Source organism: Phymastichus coffea, unplaced genomic scaffold (genome assembly GCF_024137745.1).
Source record: "Phymastichus coffea isolate CEN01 unplaced genomic scaffold, Cenicafe_Pcof_1.1 PCOF00075, whole genome shotgun sequence".
In the NCBI taxonomy this organism is placed as follows: domain Eukaryota; kingdom Metazoa; phylum Arthropoda; class Insecta; order Hymenoptera; family Eulophidae; genus Phymastichus; species Phymastichus coffea.
In genome coordinates, this window is record NW_026706886.1 from 518,644 (window position 1) to 542,365 (window position 23,722).

Consider the following 23,722-nt stretch of genomic DNA (forward strand, 5'->3'; position numbering starts at 1 on the left):
ACGATAATGCTCTTACGTAATGAAAATTTAGTTACTCGCGGGCTCGCTCGCTGCTTTCTCATGATATGCCGTGTAATCGTGCAATTTTTACTTATTACCACGAAATGTTGCGCTTGCTTTAAAATTCGAAAAAAATGTGATTTCTCAATCGAAAAGAAAAACAAAGGTGCGAGGCGTCTCAATTCATTCCTGTCGGAAATAGCGTTGTCCCTCGAAGAAAAAAGAAGAAAATCCGTCCGAAACGTGCATCTGGGAACTAACGAGGCCTGTCAAGTCCCAAGAAAGCCACAGGCTGCCCCTGGAAAGCCAGATAGTCGGTTTTTCGCGGGAACTATACGGCCCAGGCAGCAGTAGTTCCCTGCGGAGGTGCACGCGCATCGGCGCCGTGGAAAGTCGACTCGACGTCGCACGGCGTCGGCCCCCTGCGGGGGTAGCGCAAGCCTGCGCGCGTGGCCACGCTAATCGCTCATTCGTCCTAACTTGTCTCCGAGCGTGGAAAGTTAATGCGCGCTTTGTATCTATCATTATTATAGCCAGTCAGAGCCTTTTTCCGACGGTGATTTACTGACATTTGTAGGTTGAGTAAGCGTCCGTGGCGAGCGAGCGATTTTATAGAAAATTACATATGCCGGCGATGGCTTATGGCGTAATTATTATTATAGACGCGTGATTGCCAAATAAAAAATGTTTAAAAACTGAATGAATCTTTTGTGTGTTTGCGCGTAATGACTTGATTTTACGCTGAAATTTCTACGTTATACGAGTAATGCGATAAATTTGGTTAGGAATGCCTTTGAATGCAACGCGCACGCCGAGAGAGTTACGCAAGGTGAATACGATATGGAAATGCCGAAATTTCGAAAAGCTTTCCGACAAGATCTATCTGCCTGACGCTTAGGCGCATAAACATTATTAAGCAGCGTGGTATCAAATGACAGTGACGAACATCGTGTGCGCCGTGTGGCTGAAAATTCCCCGCGATGGCGAGCGCGCGCTGCGGTAATGATTCAATCCGAGCGCGCCCGCTACATACTCGCGTTCGTGCTTTTTTTCAGACGGCCGACGTCGAATAGTACTTTCCATCACGCGAGCAACAAAAATCCAAGGAAACACTTTCTCCAGCGCGCCCGCCAAAGAGACAGAGTAAATCTTGGACAGAGCGAGCGCTCCTTGTTCCTTCCCATGCAAGCATGCATGCATGCACGTAATCTCGCGATGTCGTTGCTTTATAGAGAGAAGGATCGAGATATCTAAATAGGACTCTATCGGCCCGACCAATCTGCAGCTCGCGCGCCGAACCTTTGATCGGCGTAACGTTGCGGCTTTATGTAAGATCGCGACTCTCGCCAAATAACCAAATAACAGAAGCGCGCGCGCGGACACGAATACGGCGAGCGTTCTTTTTTCCGAAAAGAGGTGCCTTCGGACGCAACCCACACCGGCCGCTGTGTGTATGCATATTTCAAGCGGTGTGCGTGCGCGAATGGCCGTCACGCGACCAACACCGCGGATATCGCGAGCCTGAGCTTGCCCTCTCCCCCCACCTTGCCATTCTGTTTACGTATGCAATATTAAATCTCGCGGGAAACTGGATTAGATAAATTTTATAAATTATGCAAATTGGAGTGCCTCGAGCGCCTTCCTGCTCATCGCGTGACACGTTCGCCCGCTCGGGGAATGCCCTTTTCTCCTCTCATTCTCGACGTCGGCCGCGCATTTCGTTGACGCTTAATTAGACGCCGCATCCAAAGCAAACAGGTCGCGGCGCGCGGAAAAATAGACAAGAGCCGAGCCGGCCGAGTCGAAATAATTAAATTGAAATCAAATATTTTCCCTCGGCGCTCGCGAGCAACAGCTAAGTAGTTTGACGTCGCGCGCTCGAGTTGTAGCAGCTTGTATACTCTTTTCGTGTTCTCTCTCGCTCGCGATTACTTATTCCCTGTGCACAGGCTCTCGCGCGCGCACGAGCGCTACTTCAATTTCAAACAGCCTGCTACTCGCCTCTTCTTCTTCTTCTTCTTCTGCTTGCAGCGGCGAGCCTCTCCCACCCCATGCCGAGGAGCGAGGCTATAGCGACCTTGCTTTTCGCTTTTCCCTTTGAATCAGCAGACACGAGCAGGAGACAGGCGAGCAGCAGCGCAAATTTTCTAAACATGCTCTTTATCAAGGACCTCTTGTATATTAAATGTCATGCCTTTTACATCAAACGAATCGACGAGGTATATACGTGATTTTTATACCCGGGACAAATTCCTGGCGTTTTAATTAGCGCGCTACTTTACGTTGCTACCATTATTATTGTCCTTAGTGAAGCTAATTACAAAAGTGACCAAGTCAAAGAGAGGCGCTGCGCGTCTTTCCGGAAAAATTCTTCGGACATACTTAGCGGGAGCAATTTGAGTTACGATTTGCGCGAGCGCGCGACACACGCCAATAATAACACGTATTTTCGAGTAATTATTATTGTTGGAAACGTGCTCGGTGAAAATTGAAACAATTTTATCGACTGAGAAATAAGGTGATTGCACAGCTTGGCAACGCAATAATGAGCACGTACAACAAATTCATAAAGTACACATCGTACAATGCACGCAGCCAAAGCTGTCATGCATACGTATATATGTACGTAGCACGCATGCGAAGAAGAAGAGGATCGACGTTTAAACGTTTGTGGAGCTTGAAAGCACGCTGCGCGCGAGTGTGCGAGCCGAGAGAAAATTAGCATCGATGAAAAATAGCCGACGTGCAGACGAAAATTTGCGACGCTATTATCCACTTTAATACTTTTCCGCGACGGCAGCGTGCAGCGTATACGTACATACACACCTATCTCTCCGCTTCGATGTATATATATATACCGTGAAATATATTTTAACGTCACCTGCATACACACAGACACAAACTTTTGGCGCGAAGATCTTCTTTTGCACCCCCCTATGTGTTAATGCCGTAGCTTACTAAACGTCATGTTAGGATCGCCACGCGTACTGACGACCCACGAGAGCGAGCAGAGTGTAATTGCCGGTTCGTAAGCTGCTGCCTTCTTCTGAGTCCTACGAAAAGCGCCAACGTTATTAAAGCATTGACATACGCGAATGTCAATGGAAACCCGTTTATGTGTAAAGTAACCGAGCTCATCCAGTTTTTAATAATTTTGCAATTCGTTCAGTATTGTTTTACAATGCTAACGAGCCTGCATAAACGGCACGCTCATTATGAAAATCGCATTCACGCAATTTCCTACGTATATAAATTTGTTTGATGTCAGCCACAAGTAATTCTCGTCACGAGGGTCATCTCCAAAGTCACTATTAAGGAATTTGCTAAGGTTTCCATACCGTATATAGTTTTATTTTTATCTTTAGAAACCAAACTATAGCAAAATCTATTAGTTGCATATTATTTCAGACAGCTCGATCGTATTAACTGCCATATTTGTACGAGTTAATCACTAGGCATAATTATTGATTTTCACTGATAATTATATTGTTATTTGTCATATGTATTTCTTTCGAAACGTAGTACACAATGATAATTGTTAGCTAAGACTGTTTACAAACAGCAGGTATAATTATCTTGACAATTTACATAAGGTGTATGCAATGGGCCGAAGGTGTTATTTTCTCATTACGTAATAGGTAATTGAAAGATCTCTCGTAGCGTAGTAGTACTCGCACAGTTAAGATCAATCGGCTAAAAACGTGCAGCACTGAACTTAAAAAAGCGCTTTTATGTGTTCAGGGAGAGGGGGGAGAGTGAGAGAGAGCAGCTAGGAAGCATCGGAGAGAGAGAGAGAGAGAGAGAGAGAGAGAGAGAGAGAGAGAGAGAGAGAGAGAGAGAAAGCTCTAAAAGTAAAACTTAGCTGCCGAGAGAGACCATTTACGAGACAGCCAGCAAACTCGAGGTCTTACCTGTATATCTACGGCCATCAGTGTATAGCGTAAAATCGGCTGGTATATACCTGCCGTGCGTCCTAATACACCTAAGCTTTTATTGCCGCTACTCTCTCAGCAGCGTCGGCGGCGGTGGCGGCGGTGCGTTGGTAGCGCGCGATGAATTATTTGCGCGCGCCTCTTCAGCGCCGAGCCAAATTGATTTCTCCATTTAATGCCGCGCGGTGATAAACAAAAATTATTGATGCGCGTCGTTGTAAAACAGCTGTAGCAGGACGACAGCGCGCAAGGGGCGAGTTTTATGTGCACCAGTATATATAATACTCGGTCGCTTTTTTCGTCCTTTTTGGCGCGGCCAGTCTGCGTGCGTTCGATTGCACGCGCGCACTCGCGAGACAGCCAACATCAATCTATTATTTACGGCTTTATTGTCGATGGATGTATGCTTTATGTACGTGCGCGACGTTCGGAGGGGTCAGATAGTCGAGAGCAGGACAAAGTTGTTCCTTAGCTAATAATAATCGTATCATTCGCTGCGTACGAAGGCAAAGTATCGTACGACTGTTGCTCTGCTGCTGGTTTATTTGGCACTGCCTGCTGTCGGTCGATTCGAGCAAATAGCGGCAATGAGCTTTCCTCGAGCAGAGGAAAACCAGGTTAATCCAAGCTCTACAATCGATATTTCAATTCTTACCGCAGGCCGAATCACCTCAGCCGACTCGATCAAAAAATCTCTTTCTCTCTGCACGCTGCGCGCGCACCATAATGCGAGCTCAAGCAAGAGGCTCGAGCGTTGGTGGATTATCATTAGCAGAGGATTACACGATGCGAGCGCGTGGATTTTATTGGTTAATAATTTCTTTTTTTCCCGTCGCCGCGACCGGCGCGACCACCGCGAATCTCAAAGTTGTACAATCAGCAGTTTTAACGAGCGAGTAACGACATCGTCGGTTACACACAAACGCGCGCGCATAGCAGACAAGCTGGGCGCTCGCTCTCCGCGCGCGCGCGCGCGCTACAAGCACTTTGCGCGTGTACGCGTCAATCATGTAAACAAATGTCGTGCGCGCGTCTCTGCGTTAATGGGTTCTCTGTTGGATTTACGCGATGTTAAGCTGGCAAAAGATAATGTTCGCTCGCTTATATATAAAAATATCATCGAATCATAGGTACACCTAACGGGTCTTCCGCGTGTTCTTCGCTGCTTTTTTTTAACCCCGTATAAACACACTTACGTATGTATACTTACAGGAGAGTCTTAAAAAACGTATCGCCTAATAAGCCTTCGCCACACAGGCGCGCGGGCATAACAGATAACTCATTTAGATAAGCGGAAGTACCTAATGAGCCTACATAACCGTCGTTAATAAGTCTAGAAGAGAGAGAGAGAGAGAGAGTATCTAGATGTATAAACAATTTTGCCGAAAGGACTGTAATAAATAAGGGATGGCTTTCTGTACTCCCCGTGGGAGGTAGCCTCAGTGCCATATAGTATTTGAAAGGTTTGTCGATCGAAGCGGTTCCCGTAAGTGAACGCGTGTTTGCGAGTAAATTCAATGCTAATAGAGCGAGCGTGCGTTTGTACGTGTGAGCGCGCTTGGAAATGCATTTGGTATTCATAATATTCGCTCGTGACTTTTCCGCGCAAGGGCTTAACAGAGCCTAGTATCTTGTTGCCCTTGCGCGCGAGGAACAATTACGAATAATGCCCATGAAGGTCAACCGTGTGGCTCGCGTGCGAGTTAACAGTCGTGCGATGGCAGAGCGATGGTGCAGTCTTCTTCTCCTGTACGCTCCTCCTTCGTCGTTCGTCTTGTTCGTCTTCTTGCGCGCACTTCCTTCCCCTCTTCAACCAGCACATGCGCTTTCTCTCTAACTCTCTCGGTCTGAACGTGCTGCTCTCGAGGATATCCTCGACTCTCCTTCGCTGTGCGCGCTCGCACGCGGACTTTTGACACTTCGTATAATGCCGAGGATGTGCGCCTCTCCAACGCGTCTGCATTGCTTCCCCTCGTACGCAACCAAGACCAAGTCCCGTATAATTGAACGCTGCTTCCTTCTTCCTTTTTTATTTTTTTTTTCAACTTGGCTTTTTATCTCCTTTTCAATTTTCTTTACTCTTGTTAGCTAAATTCCAAAGATTTAAAAAACCAGCCTGCTTCCATATTCCCGTTCTAATTTGCAAAACAGAAAAGTATTCTGGAAAAAAACGCATTAAAAAAAAATTTATTTAACACCGTTGTTCTATAAAAATCGTGAAATCTTGTGCGTTAACTTAATATTAGTAGTAATTCAGGTACATAAAAACATTGACGAGTCGTCAATTTCTTTTAATTTTGCAGATAATTTGTGAATTTGAGCGCGGAGCGTTGTGAAAAATAAGCTCGAGCAGTATTGGGCAAGCGCGGTGTTTTGTCTCGCTTGAAAAAAAAAAATAAAATAAAATAAAATAAAATAAAAGCAAGCCCCTAATTACGGTCGTGCTTTTTTTCCTCCTCGTAACCATGAGCCTCTCCTCTTCTTCTCGCCTTGCGTCCCTATCGTAAAAGAGTGAGCTGCTACGGGGCGCGCGCGCGCGCGGGTTGCCAGCGTCCAGCCTCTCTCCTTCGCTCTTCGTCTCGGACATTCGAAACGATCAGCGGTGGCGCAGATGCAACACGACCACCAGCTGCTGGATCTCTGCCGTGCACTTTTTTCCCCTTTTTACCTTGCCTACACTCTCCTTTTTTTATCTCTTTTTTTCGCGCGCGCGCGGCGTCTCAAGGCAACGCTGCACGGCAAAACTCGAGAACAGCCGGGCGTTGCTAGAGGGGCATAAACGCAATTATAAGGCGCGTGGAATTTCGCGCCAGAGAGAGAGAGAGAGAGAGAGAGAGAGACGAGAGTTCGACACGCGTGCGAGCTGTGTTTATAAGCGTCACGTCGAAAGAGAGATAAATTACTTTGGCGAGTTTTTAATTAGCTTGCAAGGGAGAGAAAAAGATAGATAGGGTGAGGGGGGGGGGAGGGGTGGCTTATTTCGCTTTTTTGATTTTTTCGTCTATCGGCTGCTGCTGTACGAGTGATTGATGACTCGAGCCAAGCTGGTTATCGATAAGATGCACGTTTACGCGGTTAATGTTGTGAATTAGGCTTCACGAGATTTCGATAGTAATTATCGGTCCAGGATTAATAACGTCACTAACTACTTTTCACATCGGATGCCTGAGAATTTTCGGGTCGTATTAATTAATTTTTATCCGTAGATGCAGCAGCCGTAAATTTTTTTTCTTTCGCGACAATATACATAGAGTTTGACGTGACGGCGACATTTTTTCAATAAAATTCAATCATCGAAATGTGTGCTCTTATAATAAGAAAAATACAGGAAAAAGATGCTTGGATACGAGAGCACAGATTGTCCGACGTAGCTCTCAAAGATCAATAATGAAATGACTTTCTCTCGAGTGTATCCAATTGACCAGCAATTCACCGCAAAGTATCCCTTATCGTCCCAAACGAGAACACAGTGCGGCGCAGAGAGCGAGCAAGAGCTCAGCGCGGCGCAAGCCTTGCGCCAAGAAAGTCCACCGAACCCGCAGCAAAACGAGCAGAAAAACAGCCAAGTCCATGTCGACGTCGAATTGTGTTGGCTTGACCAGCGAAGAAAAGAGAGTGCAAGAAGAGAGTGCACTTGGCTCTCTGTGCAATTTATATCGTACAATGGTCCCCCGAAAAACCCGAACGACGCAGCTGGCTCGCTGACTACAATGCAAAGATAGCATCGCCAACTTTTGGGAGGACAGCTGTCGTCGTCGCGCATACACGCGTTTAGCTCTCGAAAGCGCGCGTGGACGATATGACGATGAGATGCCCCACAAGTTTTCGCCGCACGCGCGCTGCCTGCTGCTGCGCATGAATCTACTGGACCGGAATGCAATTTCGCGCGTGCGCCCGCTTGACGTTATTAGTCAAGCAGTATATAGGTGAATCGGGTTAAGGTCAGTTCAGTGTAACGAGTTTTTTTCTTCTACCTTTTGCGTCATTCAGCGGAGCGTCTTTGCGAAATTTTATAGGCTTTTGTGCTAATTGGAATTCTGACATATTTTTTTCTTCTCGTGCAACGCGGGAAAGATCTTATGAATCGTCTGTTGAACCGTTGAGAAAAGTAAGCGCAATGTAAGTGTTTCGACGATCGTTAAAAGACCATTTAAAAGCGATAGGGAATTGACGTCGTGGACACTGAAATGCGTTGGCAACCAAATTACATTGATTTGTCACACGTATACAAGACGTGAGTCTGACATTGTCACAAGAGTCTGTCTGTGTTTGCAATTAAACAAACCGTAACGAACGCCAGTTGATCATGAACGCGCGGGGCGTGCTTAACAAGACTATCGAGATTCCACGACACACATACGGTATTTTGCGGTGTCTGACAAAAATCCCAGCTGCAAGGAGAAAATAAAAGTCGCCAAGTAGAGAATTCCAACCTCGAGAACTTACAAGCTCGTAGAATCCAGCTAATTTCCCCGACAAACGAACAAAAAGAAAAACAACAAGCCGTAACATGCAAAGTTCACTAGTTTAGAGAGGGAATTTTTCCAAGCGATAACTGGTTAGCAACATTAATCATATGCTGTTTCAATACTTATTATCAGGTGTCGCTATATAAGCCGTCGGCCAATATTGCCTGTCTCATTCGTCATGAGTGCATGCCCAACTTATCAAACTGTACTTCACCGCGTTTTCGTAACACGAAACTCGTCTTACGGCACATTAGGATTTCCATTATTTTTCCTTCCGTCGGCCGCATTCGGTGGTGTGCCTGCCCAGCGAGTCACACTCAAACTCCTTGATTGAAAATAATAAATAATAAGTAACCAAGGTGAATTGATAGCGTCAAGCCGGTCTTTAATAATGTCGCAAGTATACAGCTTTGTAAATGATAGCTGTATCGAACTTCCACGGCTGGATAGACTGTATACTCGCGCAAGAGCAGCACCTGACCAACGCGTTTCTTAGCGCGAAAAACTATGAGAAAGCAGAAAGAGAGAGAATAATTATGGTAGGTTGATTCGACGAGAGAACTATAGCGGCGGATATCATTACACTACGCGCGCTCGTAAAGGCTGCGTGTGCGCGGCAACGCGTGAATTTTTATTTATAAACGTGGAAGCGCGCTGGCGTACTTTACGAGCAAAGTCGTTAAAATATGCTCTAATGCGTTTCCTCGCTCGGTAGCTTTGTTTTCTGCATTTTGTTGTTCGAGAGCGCGCGGCGGTGTTTTATGTACGAAAATTACCTGATATATTGCGCAGTCGCTGCCTTTGGCTACGCATCCTCGCTCGATTGGCCGGCCCGCGCGCGAGGATTAACATGTGTTTATACGCCAGGAGAAACTGCGCGCGGACTTTTCTCGGACGTGTCGTAAATTTATCCGGTGGTCACGTAGCCTCCCAACCCCCAAAGTTTCTTTTCTAATGTACATATGCCATTCCCGTCCGTCGTCCCTCCGACGCGCAATGATATGGTGATTTAATCGCGGATAATTTATAATTATATCGTCAGATATATCACGGAGGACGAGGCGACCTACACGAATAAATTGTTCAAATTGATGTGGCGGTCTTCTTGCACGGGAGCGAGAGAGGATGTGTATACAGTTAACCGATTTCCGTAGATCCCCGCTCGTAAAAAGATGGATATCTGTATTAATCGCGATTGAGAATATATGCCCTTCTCCGAACGAACGCGACCATTGATCGAGCCACGAATATTTGCACTCTCGACAACCTGATCGTGCGGCCTTTTTGAATATTTATTAAGCTTCGGTTATGAATAATAATTTATATGCTCTCGTCCTCTGGTATTTATTACTCGTGTAATTAGGGTCGTCGTTTTTTCAATGTTATTGATTGTAATGCACATGATTACGCCGAAAAACATAGTAAGTAGAGTTCTTTTTGAGGGAAGGCAAAGGATGATGTGTTGTTAACCGTCACCGGAAATGCTCGTACTCATCGAACACCGTACGAAGATAACATATGTGTCATTCATTTTTGACAGTTTTCTCCCCTTAATTACCGTGCTTATCCAAAGAATACGTTCCGCAATGCTGAATTTTACTCGTAAAAGTTTTTCTCGCCATTATTAGTGGCTTAAAACAACGCTAAAAAGAAAACAAGCGTTCCCGCGTGCCAATTTTTATTATGCATATTTTAATATATTTTGCTTTCCTTTTTTGCTGTGGACTTGAAATTCCTCATGACTGTATAATTCGCTTCTTTACTAATTTTTCGTACACCTTTCTGCTCTCCCTCCGGTTTTTACTTTCATTTTCAAAGTACGTTATCTCCACCTGCAACGCATTCCTTTCTTCTATACCTGTGAGTGTACATCTCGCACTTTGTAAGCCCTTCAATTAAACTGTTAAAACTATTTTTCCCAAGAGTTTTTGACAAACCGAGTTTCTTGTTAGTACAATTTAAGACTCTTTTTTTCGATATAATTCACAATGTAACGATTATTTCTAATAAGTGAGAATGTTTTTCTGTATGTTACTCTGTATATTCTTGGATTGATGCCTGTACCTACAATATTCTTCTTGAATATAATGCTACAGCCTACATGTGAACATAGCAGTATGGATAGCGAAAGAGGTGCAGTCCATCGTGTACTGCTCATTCGTCCGAAATTTCACTGTCAGTTTCTATCCATTTTTCTCCCGGACTCCAGAAGCACGTGGCATTTTGCTCGCTCTTTTCTGTCTGTCTACGCATGTCATTTTATATTTGCAACTGAAACGAAGGTTAAAATCTGCACAGCTTTGCATCGCTCTACTCAGTTTCGTTGGAGAAAGACTGGGCTCTCGCGCGCGCTCACTCAAAGGCGGGCAGCGCGCTCATGTCGTTTTTTTCGGCGGTAAGAAAAAGACGAGGGAAAAAATATAAAGACAAAACGTACAGTCGTGTGTCTCGCATCGCAAGGCACAAAGCATAATGCGCGCGGTGTATAATTTCAAGCGGTTCACTTTCGCGGACGAGCCACAGTATTTTACCTGGAAAGGGACTACCGCCACGGAAAGACATAAACGCCTTCCGAGAGAGAGAGAGAGAGTTTTTTCCTCTCTCTCTCTCTCTCTCTCTCTCTCTCTCTCTCTCTCTCGCTCATTTCTTGTGTACTCGTGCAGCAGCAACAGCAGCCGCGCTCATTGCACGCTATTTGTCGTGGCAGTGCGGCTGCCGCGCGCGCCAGCTTGTCATTATCCGTTCTCAATTGCGTGCATATAACCGCGAGATTAAAAAAGGGGAATGGAGATGTTTTCTCGAGCGGATCGTTCTTGCTAGGACAGATAGAGAAAGAGAGTGCTACTTTTAGCCTTTATATAATTGTCCGACAATGCAGGATTCGGTTTGCTTTATGATGCCTTCTTTCTTTCTCCTCTACGCATCAAGGTTATTGTTCCATTTGCCGTGTCCGTTGTATTTTATAAGATTTACGGGAAATGTTTCGAAAGCTGATTTCTCGTGAAATAGCAAAGCGCGGGATGAAAAAATTGCTCTATCTCTTGTCATTAGAATCTTAACAGCCTGAAATTACGCTGACTAATAACAAGTCAAATATGCGCTATTTTCCCGTTAATCCAGGATAAAATACAATTTTTCAAATTGTTTTCATTAGCATTTACACTTGTATAGAATTTAATTTTAGCCTTGTTGGTAAATTAGAATTAAAAAATAATACACTACTTGTGTCACAGTGGATTCTATTATTTTTATACTTATTTAATTGCCCAAAACACACAAATTTTAATATCAGTTTTAAAATTAGTACATACGTTGTCGAATTATCCACTTTCCAGACATTTGTAGCTAAATTTGGAAGGTTCAGGATAACAGACATACTAAAAGTGAAATTTGACATGTTAAAAGTTGGTTTGTACGCACTCCATGAGACTAATGAGTAACTTTGAAGCATAATTGGCAAAAGCTACGTATATGCAAATGCACAGTTAATCTTGACGTTTCAGAGTTTAAGCTGGAGATGGAAAAAGAAGAGGTAATAAAAAAATAAATCAATAAAAGTAAAATAAATGACAGAGGGTCCAATTTTAATTATCAACTCTTATTGCGACTGGCTGGGATTAAACCGAATACATCCCCAAGATTATGAAGATAAATTACAGTTTATTAAAGTGTTATTCACCGGTAAACAAGAAACTTTTCAAAGTATCCTACTCAGCTTAACTTTAAGCCAAGAAGGCTATGTATATTTTTTTTATCTTTGACATACAACTCTCAAACTTTTTCAAATTTATGCCGACAATAAATGAAAACATTTTTTGTTTATTATCACAATACTTACTTTACTCCTCGTACTGTAGCAACGAAAAAAGACTTTTCCATTGTTTTATTTTAAGCTCTCGCGAAACTTGCATTTTAGCCCAGTGTGCAGGCGCGAAAAAAGAAGAAAGAACTACGCCAGGCAGCAGTAGGGCCATCTCGACGTCCCAAAATTCGAAAGCGAAAATGTGTCGGGTCGTGTCCCCTGGAGCTTTGGCCTCGAGGCAGCAGCAGAGCAGTGAACATCTGATTTTAATGGCTTTTCTTGCACACATTCACGTCTACATCCGAGGTGCTTGCACGCGTATAGGAAGGGTATATACCTTAGCGCGCGAGCGAGTGAGCAAGTAGAGAGGGCACGCGTAATTGCTTAAATGAAGTACTTCCTCATCTTGCTCGATTCGTCATTTATCTCGCGCGCGAACGGCAGCCCTATATACCCATTGTAGTGCACGGAATTTCGACACATACATACCTATATACTCTGCCACGTTAACCGTCCTAATTCGCCTTAATACGGGATTGAGATGTATGGAGGAAGATGTCCCCAAGTATAGAATGAGCCTAGGCCGGATTTTCAGAGAAACAATGCCACGCAGTGACTAAAAGAGACCCACGATCATCTCGCGTTCGCTGTATAAGCTTCTCTCTCTCTTTGGTTTTTTCCCAAGCTTCATTTTCGCCTGTGACCTTTTTTTCGACCCCCTGCCCGTGCGTTTCTAGAGCACCCTGCAGTTAAGCCTTCAAATTGCTTTTGCGACGCGTTTAACTTTTTCATTTTACGCTCGATGTCAGAAAAAAGAAGGGGACGCTGATCTTACAATTTGTCCTTGTGCAAGGTGCACTTCTGCCACGATGAGTCGACTTTGTTCTTGTTCCGCCGAAGCGTGTATTCGATCATCTCCTCAACAGGTTAAAAGAAAACCAACGTACTTTAGTTTTTAGGGCTTTAAAAGGATAGAATTTCGGCTAGGATGTTTGAAGTCCTTGACGTTGTTTTTTTCTTTTAAGATTGTTTGTGCTATCGGTTTACTTTTTTTCAAAAATCGCTTTGGTATAAAGAAATGCAATATGAAGTGATTTGAACTGATATTTTGGTTTCGCTTTGAGATATCATACGCCAATTGTACAGATTTAAAACGATTGATTGCCGTATACACATTTACTGACCTATACACAGATCATTTTATCAGGCAAAATATACGCTTCGTATTATATATACACGTAGAAAAGCTCTTGACGAGCTGACTCACGAATGTATGTATAAGCTTTCATTTTTATCGTATAATCGCTAGCGAATCGGCTTAAAACGAACTTTCTTCGTATATATGAAATTGCACATAAAAAAATAGTACGCTCGCTTTATCCGAGTAAATAAACCAGCCGTGCCCAATCAAACAATGCGCGCGGTCGAATGCATACTTTGTCGCCTTACAAATATTCATTTTCCCGGTCGTTCGCTGTACATTTCTTTTTTTACGAGACGAAGAGAATCGCAGTCCATCAGAGCCAATTAAACAAAAAAAACCATATTTCATTCAAATTGCAGCATATAAGTTTTTTATTGTCGACTTCAATTTGCCTCCTGCAAGAGAGAATTGTAACGATTTATTTTATAAATACACATCAATCAGCGCTCGGATACATATATAAGTTTGCAATTGCAATGTATACGCATACGAAATTACATTCTCGCAAAATACGTAGTCATTGAAAAAGCAGTCTACACCTGTTTCTTGTGCACACTCAATGGGTTCCACAACTTAATTAAGTAATAAATAAATATCGGAATAAGTCGGTCGTGTAAGCGAGGATTCACGTTGAATATATAAGATACGTATAAGGTCTTCCAAAAGAAGTAAGACTGCGTCCTCCCACGGCCGTAAACAATAGCAGGCACGACGGCGTGATCATCGACCAATGAAATAAGTCGACGACGAAACGAAATCTCGTTGGTAACAATTTACAAGGCGACCAATCTTCGATATGGAAAGGGAGAAATTTTCGATAGGATTATCGCGCGAAACTACGCACGAGGACTTGTCGCGCCGATAAGTACGGATATATTTTCGGACCGCAGCGCTGGCTGCGCGAATTATGCCGTGTTCTTATATTTTTTTATTCTACCTTGAATAAAAAAGGAGGCTGATGAACGAGCCTGACCCAAACGTGTTCCTCGTCTCGGCTCCAGATAATGCCGACATTTCGTTTTCTTATATTTCTTTTTCTTCTTCTTCTTTTTCTGCTTCTCCTTCTTCTTTAGCTAACGCTCATACTTGTCGGAGATTTCGCTGGAGATTTTTCGTGTTGCGTACGAAGTGAACGACTTATTTACGATAATTTAATGGAGGTCGTTATGGAATGTCGATACGAAGAAGATTGAAATAGAGCCGTTGAAAGATTGAATAAAAATTAAAGAAAAAACTAAATATAAAAATACATTTGAAAAATAAAATTTGAAAGTAAGAATAAACGATAGGATTTCCGAAGTGTGTTTCACAGATTTACTGGAAACACGACCAAACAGATTGCCGATAATGGCGAAGGAAGGAAAAAGGTTACATCATAAAAAAAATACCATTGAAAAATTCTTTCAGTAAGTTTTTTACGATCTCGCTAGCGCGAGCAAGGCTCGGAAATCCTCAGCACTAAAAAAAGAATTTGAGGGCGTGCTTCACGCGTACATAAGAAGATCGAGAGCGCATCCGTTACTGATGTGGCCATAAAGGTGGGAGGGCAATGCGTGAAATTAAAAAGAGTTGCTCTTTTTCTCTGCTCGGTCTTTTTCGAAAAGTCGCCAAGTCAGCATCATTGTCCAATGCAATTCTTGTTTCTTTTGATCTAATAACAATTAAGCACTCCACCTGTTGTATACACACATACATGTATTTTTTTCTCTTTCTGCATACACGCCCTCCTTCTTTTTTAGATCTTGCCAAGGCATGTTAATGATCGACTGATTTATCGAGTTCCGCCTGTTAATATTTCCCTACTCAAAAATTCTTTTTTCTGCAGTCTCTGATTATTTAAATTATCGCTTCAATAATCAATATATTATGTTGAAAAAATAACCTTGTTTACTTAAGTTATTCGTCTTAATGGTATCGGATTTATAAATGTAGGCATTTGTTTTATTTTATTTATGTTTTTTTTACTGACTGGATTTTTATTCTAGAGCGTTCATGCGAATACACACATGCAGTGCGTAAATGTGGATCAAGTGTTACTGCGTACCGATAAAAAAGATACTTTGAAGCTTAAATGCAACATTTTTCTTTTTGTGCATACGGATAGTCCTATGCATACCTATATATGTATGTGCGAGCCAATGAAATTAACATAAAAATTGCGATTAATGGGCTTGATATGGTATTTTAAATTTTTCGATTCAGTCTTTATCGAAGCTCACTTTGACGCAGACAGCCGGCATGCATTTTTTCGCACCTTATAACAGCCTCAATTAATCTTTACTTTAAAACTCATAAAGCTTCTTATATATACTTATACGGCTCGTGAATTTCTTCGTCAAGGTGGAAATTTGAATATCTTTTTGTTTTGTTCGCCTATCACCCGCTATAGGAATTTCTAATACGCAAACGAAACAGCTGTAATTGAAACGTTTGATTAAAATCGTACAATAACGTTCGTCGATTAAAATCCTCCTACCTATATGTACAGTTATACTCAAGCTTCGACTGGTTTTATCTGTGTGTCTTCCTGATTCTTATTCATAAATGTCTCAGGCTGAAAATAGTCGACTATTAATTAAAAGTCCACCTTATTTTTCTAGTCGCACTTCTCTGGTGACTGTTTTTTTAAATTTATGAATGTCCCCTTGGGTTTTGATAGCATAAAGCTTGCATCGTGTATAATTAATAATTCCAACTCGAGAAAATTATATACTCGGCTGCTAGTCATTCTTTTATTTGACTGAATAGACGGGTTTTCGGTGGGTAGAGACATGTTTTTCTTTATACGTCGGTCAAGTGGTATTCGATGGAGACACGGAGATTTAATCGAAAGTGGCAATTTACTGTTATTCCGCTTCGCTCACTCGACAGTTAAATTTTTTACTCTCTGTCTCTCCCCGTTCAACTGTTTGATATCGATACATTGTGCAGGAACTTGCAAATGCCCTCCTGCCACTGCAACGAATATTTCGCAATTGGTACTGCGAATCACTTTCTTTTTTGTTGTTTTAAACTCTCGTCGCGAAATATTGAGTTGTCCTCGTAGAAATTTTTAATGCGAAATATCTGCAACTCGTTGACCAGCAGTTCAATTTTAAAATGAAATCTTGAGCGCAACGGGCGTCGGCTGTAAGTTCAACTTATCTAGAGCTGCGCGTTTGCGTCCGTTACACGAATAGGCGAATTTTCCTCTTCGTGAAAAAGTCGCTCGTTACTCAGTATCACCTTGATGGCGACCATTGCCTCGAGTTACCAAGCACGTGACACGTACACGCAATACAGTACGTGAAGGGGGAACGGCGCTGTGGCACCCCGTCGCGCGTTTCTTCAAGTGCGCGCACACCAGTCAGCGTCCGATTAATTTTGACCCCTTGTGTGCAGCCGATGATGCGGTGGCAGAAACTCGATTGGAGGGTGTCTCTCTCTCTCTCTCTCTCTCTCTCTCTCTCTCTCTCTCTCTCTCTACGGCTTTTTTCTTTGCGACGACGCGCCATCGACGCTCGTTCGTTCCTCGTTTCGAGCTCGATTGAGATGAATGGGGCGTCGATTGTTTTAAATTGCCGTTTATATTGCTTTTTTATTGGATAGCCGACCAGAGGTTTCACAATGGGGAATTGTCACTCGGCAAATGTTACGTGATTATTCACAGAAATGCGATAATTGAACGGTCGCAATGTGAATAGTTGATGATTTACAAAGGCAATGGCGAAGACGTATAAGATGTACTTCAGTTGGCGCTGCAACTGTATGTGACAGACTTAATCTCTCAATCATTACAAAACTCGACAACAGAGCATCCGTCTTTACGGCGGAATGCGTTGCTATTAACGAAGCTGTTAAAATTGCTCTCAATCATACTAATCAGAATGTAATCATTTTCACTGACTCTCTGAGTGCGCTGTTATCTCTCAAATCTGCCAATCTTTTTATTAATATCAAAACCAACCCTTATATCTTTGAAATCCGGCATAATATTCACAAATTTCAGCAAAAAAGCTCTAATAATAGTTTCATTCAACTCATCTGGATTCCAGCGCACTCAGGAATTCAGGGCAATGAAAGCGCCGACCGCCTTGCCAAAGAAGCAACCTTACTAGCTTCCGACTCCGATCTGAAAATTCCTTTTACTGACCTCAAAATGTACCTCAAAAATAATGCTCGTCTCAATACACTTAATATCATTTGCGAGGAAGGAACGATCAAAGGTAAAAATTTCTTTCAAAACTTTCACAACGACAAAATCAAGCCTTGGTTCCACAAACTCAAACTCCCGAGAAGCGCTATAACTACTATCAACCGTTGCAGATCAGGGCATTATAATCTAAAAGCGTCACTTTACAAAATAGGACTATGTCAGGATACAACTTGCGATTGTAACTCTGAAGTTCAAGATCTTGACCATATCCTGTGGCAATGCCCCAAGTACGACAAAGAAAGAAACATTTTAATCGACAACCTTAAGCTCTCTAGAATGTTCCTTCCTTCCTCCAGTATTGTGATACTAAATAATATTAACGCCAAAATTGCTCGACATCTATGTTCGTTCTTCAATGATTGTAAAATTATTATTTAATATTAAAACTCAGCGATAATATCCTCACTCGATGTCAAACTACATTAGCCATATTATTGTTATCTTCTCTGTAACTCTTCACCCATAAAAACTAATGTATATTTTTCTCTATTGCAAAATAACCCTTTATAGGGTTGAGTTTGCCTAAATAAAAAAAAAAAAAAAAAAAAAAAAAAAAAAAAAAAATGTAGGAAAAATACGAGAATTGCCAATTATTTTTCTTTATCATTCGCTCATACATGAAAAAACTCAGAGCACATATACGATATTCACATATCATGTTGAAAAACTATTTTTAAACATTTTATTTACAAAGATAAATTAGAAATCCATCAACTGACGATTTTCTGTTCTGATTGAAAACGTGAAATAAAAACGTTGCTGGCTTGTTCAAATCATCCAATCGCAATGTCGATTTCTCAATAACAAGTCCATTGGTTGTGAAGCTCATCCAGGCACAAAGTATGAAAAGCACGTTCTCGCTGAAACATTTTATTGGTGGAAAAAAAAGGAACACAGTGGGAACGTTGCGCAAAAAAGGCGGCCAGCAATCGCAAGTGGCGGGAGAAAACGTTGATTCTTCAAACGTATACAGCGCGCTTTTTTAATCATCACAGGCGCGTTCGCTCGCAGCTCGTCCTTGGATCCCCATACATAAAAGTCGACTGCTGCTTGTCGTCGCAGCTTGAATTCAGCCATCATACGCACAGCAGCCTCTTAATGCAATGTAACACGGTCAATTAACCGTCTGTGGACGCGGTCAAATGAGCTGAGCTGAAGAGTCGTCTCTATCGATAAGTCGTAATTGCCCCGATGAAACTGAAGGGGACGTTGATTTCTTGCTTCGTGCTTCGCAGGTGGTCTTTTCTTTTCTCTCTTTGTTGTTGATGTTTCGAGCGCACATACGCACACACACGCGCGCATGCGTACGTATATTTTGCACTCTGACGCGCTCTAATGAGCGTGGAACGAGAGAGAGAGAGAGAATCAGAAAGTTAACTAATGAAAATTGGTGATTTTGGCCACTACGACACGAACATTTAATTGAGTGCGTGCGATGCTCGCTGTAAAATACCTCGGCTTTATACGGGTTTTCGTTAGGTAATTGGCGCGAGAAAGTGTGTGGACATAACTTAATTAAAATCTGATTTGTTGTTCGTCATGTATAGCGAATTTTCGAGTATCGATCGAAACATCGATATTCAATTGGAGACTTTTAGCTTGGGTCACGCTGTAAGTTTTGCCGAGCTCTCTACAATAGAACTCGTCTTTTCATTACGAGAAATTAAAGGGCAAATGGCTCCACTTTCGTGGGAGTGCACTTCTCTATCAGCTGCGTCGCGCCATGGTCATGACGACATTTTCAGACGCGCAACGACGTCTGCTAACTTTTTCTTTGCCTCTTTCTAGAGTAGTGCCACTCGCAGAACCGTTCCAAAAGTTTATTTTAAAAGCACCGGCGCTCATGCTAAATTTTAAAACAGTCTTGGAGTTTATATTCCAGCTTCAGAGCAAGAGTCAGACCTAATGAAAAGTTTTATGATTTTCGAGCGGAAAACGATGAATAATCTGTGGCGGAAAATAAAACCGAGCAGGGATTTAATTTACTTTCAATCGCGGCAACAATAACTTTCCAAAAAGTCCAATTTTGTATTGTTCTACTAGCCAAGCGTGTCTCAAAATCAAAATAATGCTGGCGCTTTTCCATGATTTTTCTAAAGCGCGCGCTAATTTTAAAACATATTCATCGTTAGAGTTTGACAAACTGTCTGTTGTCGTTGCTTGGTTGCTTGTTGGTTGGTATATATGTGCCACGTTGTCGACAAGTCACAAGAATTCAGCCGGGGAAAATAATGACGCAACAAAGTCAATCGATCATTGCTCGTATGTTCGTGAAATCCCTCGGAAGAACGAAGACACGATATAGAGGAGGCTCTCTCTCTCTTTCTCTCAAATCCAATTCTGACAAATGTGCGCGTAAAGCCCATCTATCGCAAGCGCGCGAGCGGAGGCAAGCAACTCGGTCTCTTTCTTTCTAGGCGTTATTTCCGATGTGGGTCAACAGCCCTCATTGAAAATCGTCGCTGCGTGAACATAGAAAGAAAGCTGAAGCTTCGTCCCCTGAGAGACAGACGCAACGTATGTTGCGTTGCTGCCTCGAACGAGTGGATGAAACTCTCCCAACCCAACCCCATCATCTCTTTCGCTCTTGCACAAAAGACTTGTTAGTTTTCTCTCTCTCTCTCTCTTCTCTCTTTATTTGTTCGCCCACGTGTGGCGTCAACACACTTTGTGACTATTTTTTTATACGCTATTACGTTTACTGAGGGGATCGAATTTTCGTTTTGTAAATAATAATTCAATAAAAGTTCATATTGCATCTGTTAGTGATGAGAAATTGTCGAATGAAACAAAATATTCATGCTAGACAGCAACCGGACGCGTATAGTTTAAATAAATATCGAGAGCTTGATGAAAATGGTTTGACAAACAATTGAATTCCGCCCCGCAAAGACGCATCGTGCAGGATGAATGATTTCTAGATTTATGCTAGGTGCGTGAGAAAGTTTCGATTGCTGACTGTGCGCTGGTCGGGCGGGGCCGAGCGACAAGAAATCATAAGATATCAGTAAGAAATCACGAAACTCTCAGACAAAACAAACTCTTTATCAATCGTATGCCAAGGCGGTATACCTATAGTTTGAGCGGCAAAACTGTCTGCTCAAGTTAGAGAGAAAGAAAGCGAATGCCGCCCATCGCTTCTGGCTAACTATTTTTATCTTTTCGCTCTCCCTTGAGGCAGAAAAAAGCGCTATCTTCGTAACTTTTGTCAGCCGCCGCCGTCGCCGAATGAATTTGTCGAGTACAAATCGTTTTTCTGTTCTCAAGAAAGCCGATACTAATGACAGTTCGGAGGGGTGTCACGTTATCACCGTCATGTGGTTCCGAGGTTCTTGAAAAGAAAAAAGGAGCTGCTCGTTCCTTCGCATACATACACATGTACGTCACTTTTCTTCTCGCTCATAGGCTACCGCAGACCAGTAAAAGATAACGCCTCACGCGTGGTTTATTGCATTTTCGAGGAAATCTGTAATGCCTCGGCGCAATAAAGTTTTATATGACTGAGAGCGCGCGAGCGCGAGCTTTTGAAATTTTTGAGGGGGTGAATTATGACCCCTCGGAAAATGAGACGGCTCCTGTTTATTTTTTCATTTGAAAGCGCGTACAGAGTACTTTTTATTCTCCCGTTAACTACACCCGCTCTTTAACTCTATAAATTCGAGTTTTATGGGATAAGTGTCCTTTTTGAACGTGGCCCTTTCAAATTGATTCAAAATTCGCGTTAGATAGGTACGAAAAACAACAGCAATTCTGAAAAAAGAGCACTTTTAATCGACTTGATGATACTTTTATGACTCTATACGTAATAAAAGCTGCTTGACGTAGTGTTCCACGACAATATTTACCGGCTCGCGCAACTTTCTTTCTCTCACGCCACGCGCGCGAGAGGCCGTCACTCATAATAATCATCATAATAGCGAAACTTTGGGGAAAAAAATGACTCAGCCGGTAAATTCAGCGGTCAAAAATAGGATGACATTTTTTTTATGACTCAGTCAGAGACAAACACGTACAATTGCTTATTGCTGGCGTTATAAATTTCAATCGAATCAGTTTTCGTACGACCGATGGGAATCCATCTCTTGCATTTCGGCCGAGTATTTTTTAATTGTCTTGATGTCGGTGCTCCACTTAAGAGCAATCATTGACGGACAGATAGATAGATAGTAGAGAGAGAGAGAGAGAGAGAGAGAGAGAGAGAGAGACTTGAATCAGTCAAGAGTACAATGGACGAAAATATACTATGCTAAGTTGCTTGTTATTATTTTAACCCGAATGTTATTTTTAGGTGAGTCAGCGATTTTTTCATTTAGATAATATCAATTTTGTGTTTTTCCATTGGAATCGGTTGCATCACACCCTTTTTCGATCTATAATGTAACGAATTTTCCCGCTTATCTGTGTGATTCCATCTGATAATAATCGTTTGTGACCGTAACGATGTATTATCCGTAGAGGACAAAAGTACAGTGTCCTTTATAAATTTTGTCGAGGTGACGTCACAGGCGTCCGGCATTTACGGATGCAAGTGAAGTTCTAAAGACATCGGTTTGATGTAGTTTCGGCCACCTGTCAGCGCTACATGCTATATACACGATTTAATTAGTAAAAACAATTTGTATATGCTCGCGTGCGGTGAGAAGAGAAGAACTAGTATTTAAATTGGAGAAACGCGTTTGAAAATTGTACAGTCTAAATGTAGCTTGGGCGCAGTAAAACTAGTTAGATTCTAATCAAAGGATACGAAAGGATCGAGGGGGGGGGGGGGGGGCAGTCACAGTAGCTTCGAAGCATCGATCAATTAAGATCGCTTATCGCCCAGCGTCTCTCTTACTCTTGATTCTCCAATAAAACGCAAATGTCTAGAGCCACTTAGCGTGTCTATCTCCCATTGACAATCACGACAATTTCATCTAGCAATGCTCTTGGCAGCGAAACTATAAATGGAACAATTGACATCGATGTTTGGGAGAAAGAGCGCATCACCGTGGCCTTACAGCAGTGTCGTCGACCCGTAATTCCGGCGATAAGCATCTAAACTCGCGCATGATCTTAATTGTCGTCGTCGAGACTGCTGCTCCCGCTGCGGTCGACTGGGCTCACGACAAAGGAATGAATTCGTTAACGAGCACTAATAAGCGCATGACCCAACTCGCCCAAAGCCGCGCGCGCGCGCGCGCGTGCACGGATCTGCTGCTGCGCCACTCTGGGTCGAAAGGCAAGCCCGATCGAGCCGAGATTCGGTCGCGCGATCGCGCCGATCTACCTGCTCTCTCTCTCTCTCTCTCGAGCACTTGCTCGGATTCCTTTTTTTCTCGCTTTTCTCGATGCCGAAGCATAAATCGCGCTGCGCCATCGTTTTTATTCGCAAGATTTTAAGCCGAAAAAATGCACGTCAGAGATGAAATTCTTCACGGTGTATTCTCCCCGTCGATGAATGATGATTTAATTTGAGAGATGGGAGCGCGCGCGCCGGCAAAAGGATCTCTCGCGTATTTTTCATGATTTATAAAAGGTTTGCGCGCGAACCGCCCGAAAGCAACGAAGAAAGAGGAAAAATCGTTAAATACGCCGCGCGCGGTCGCGATTGCAAGAAGACGTCTCGTTAAATTTATAAATTATTCATGGCCTCGGAAGAATGCATAATGTCGATGAAACAGGCCTGAAGAAACTAGCTATACCAAAAAGGCACATTGTCGACGGCTTTTGTATTAGATATAGAGAGCCCTACGACGCCGAACGAGTGGTCAGTTATAACCAGGCTCCCCGGAGGATATTTAATTACGAATGTATATACACGAGTTTCTTTACGGTCGATTTAACGGTCGCCTCGCCGGTGAAAATCTCTAGCCCAATTCCGCCTTCTCCGAGACTTGAAAAAAATCTTTATATCGCGGCAGTGGAGGGGCCAACAAATTTATGGAAGTCTGCGTGATATTTTATTTTCGGATGAAATGAAAACAAACTGTAGCCTTTCCGGATTTTTCGTCACTTCTAGCATACCTCTCAGATTTACGACTTTCAATTTTAGAAAAGTTTTTGAGAATTCTCGGTGGACAAGTGCAACGCTCGATCAAACGTGCGCGCCAGAGCCATTTCATTCATTCGCGGTTTTTCGAG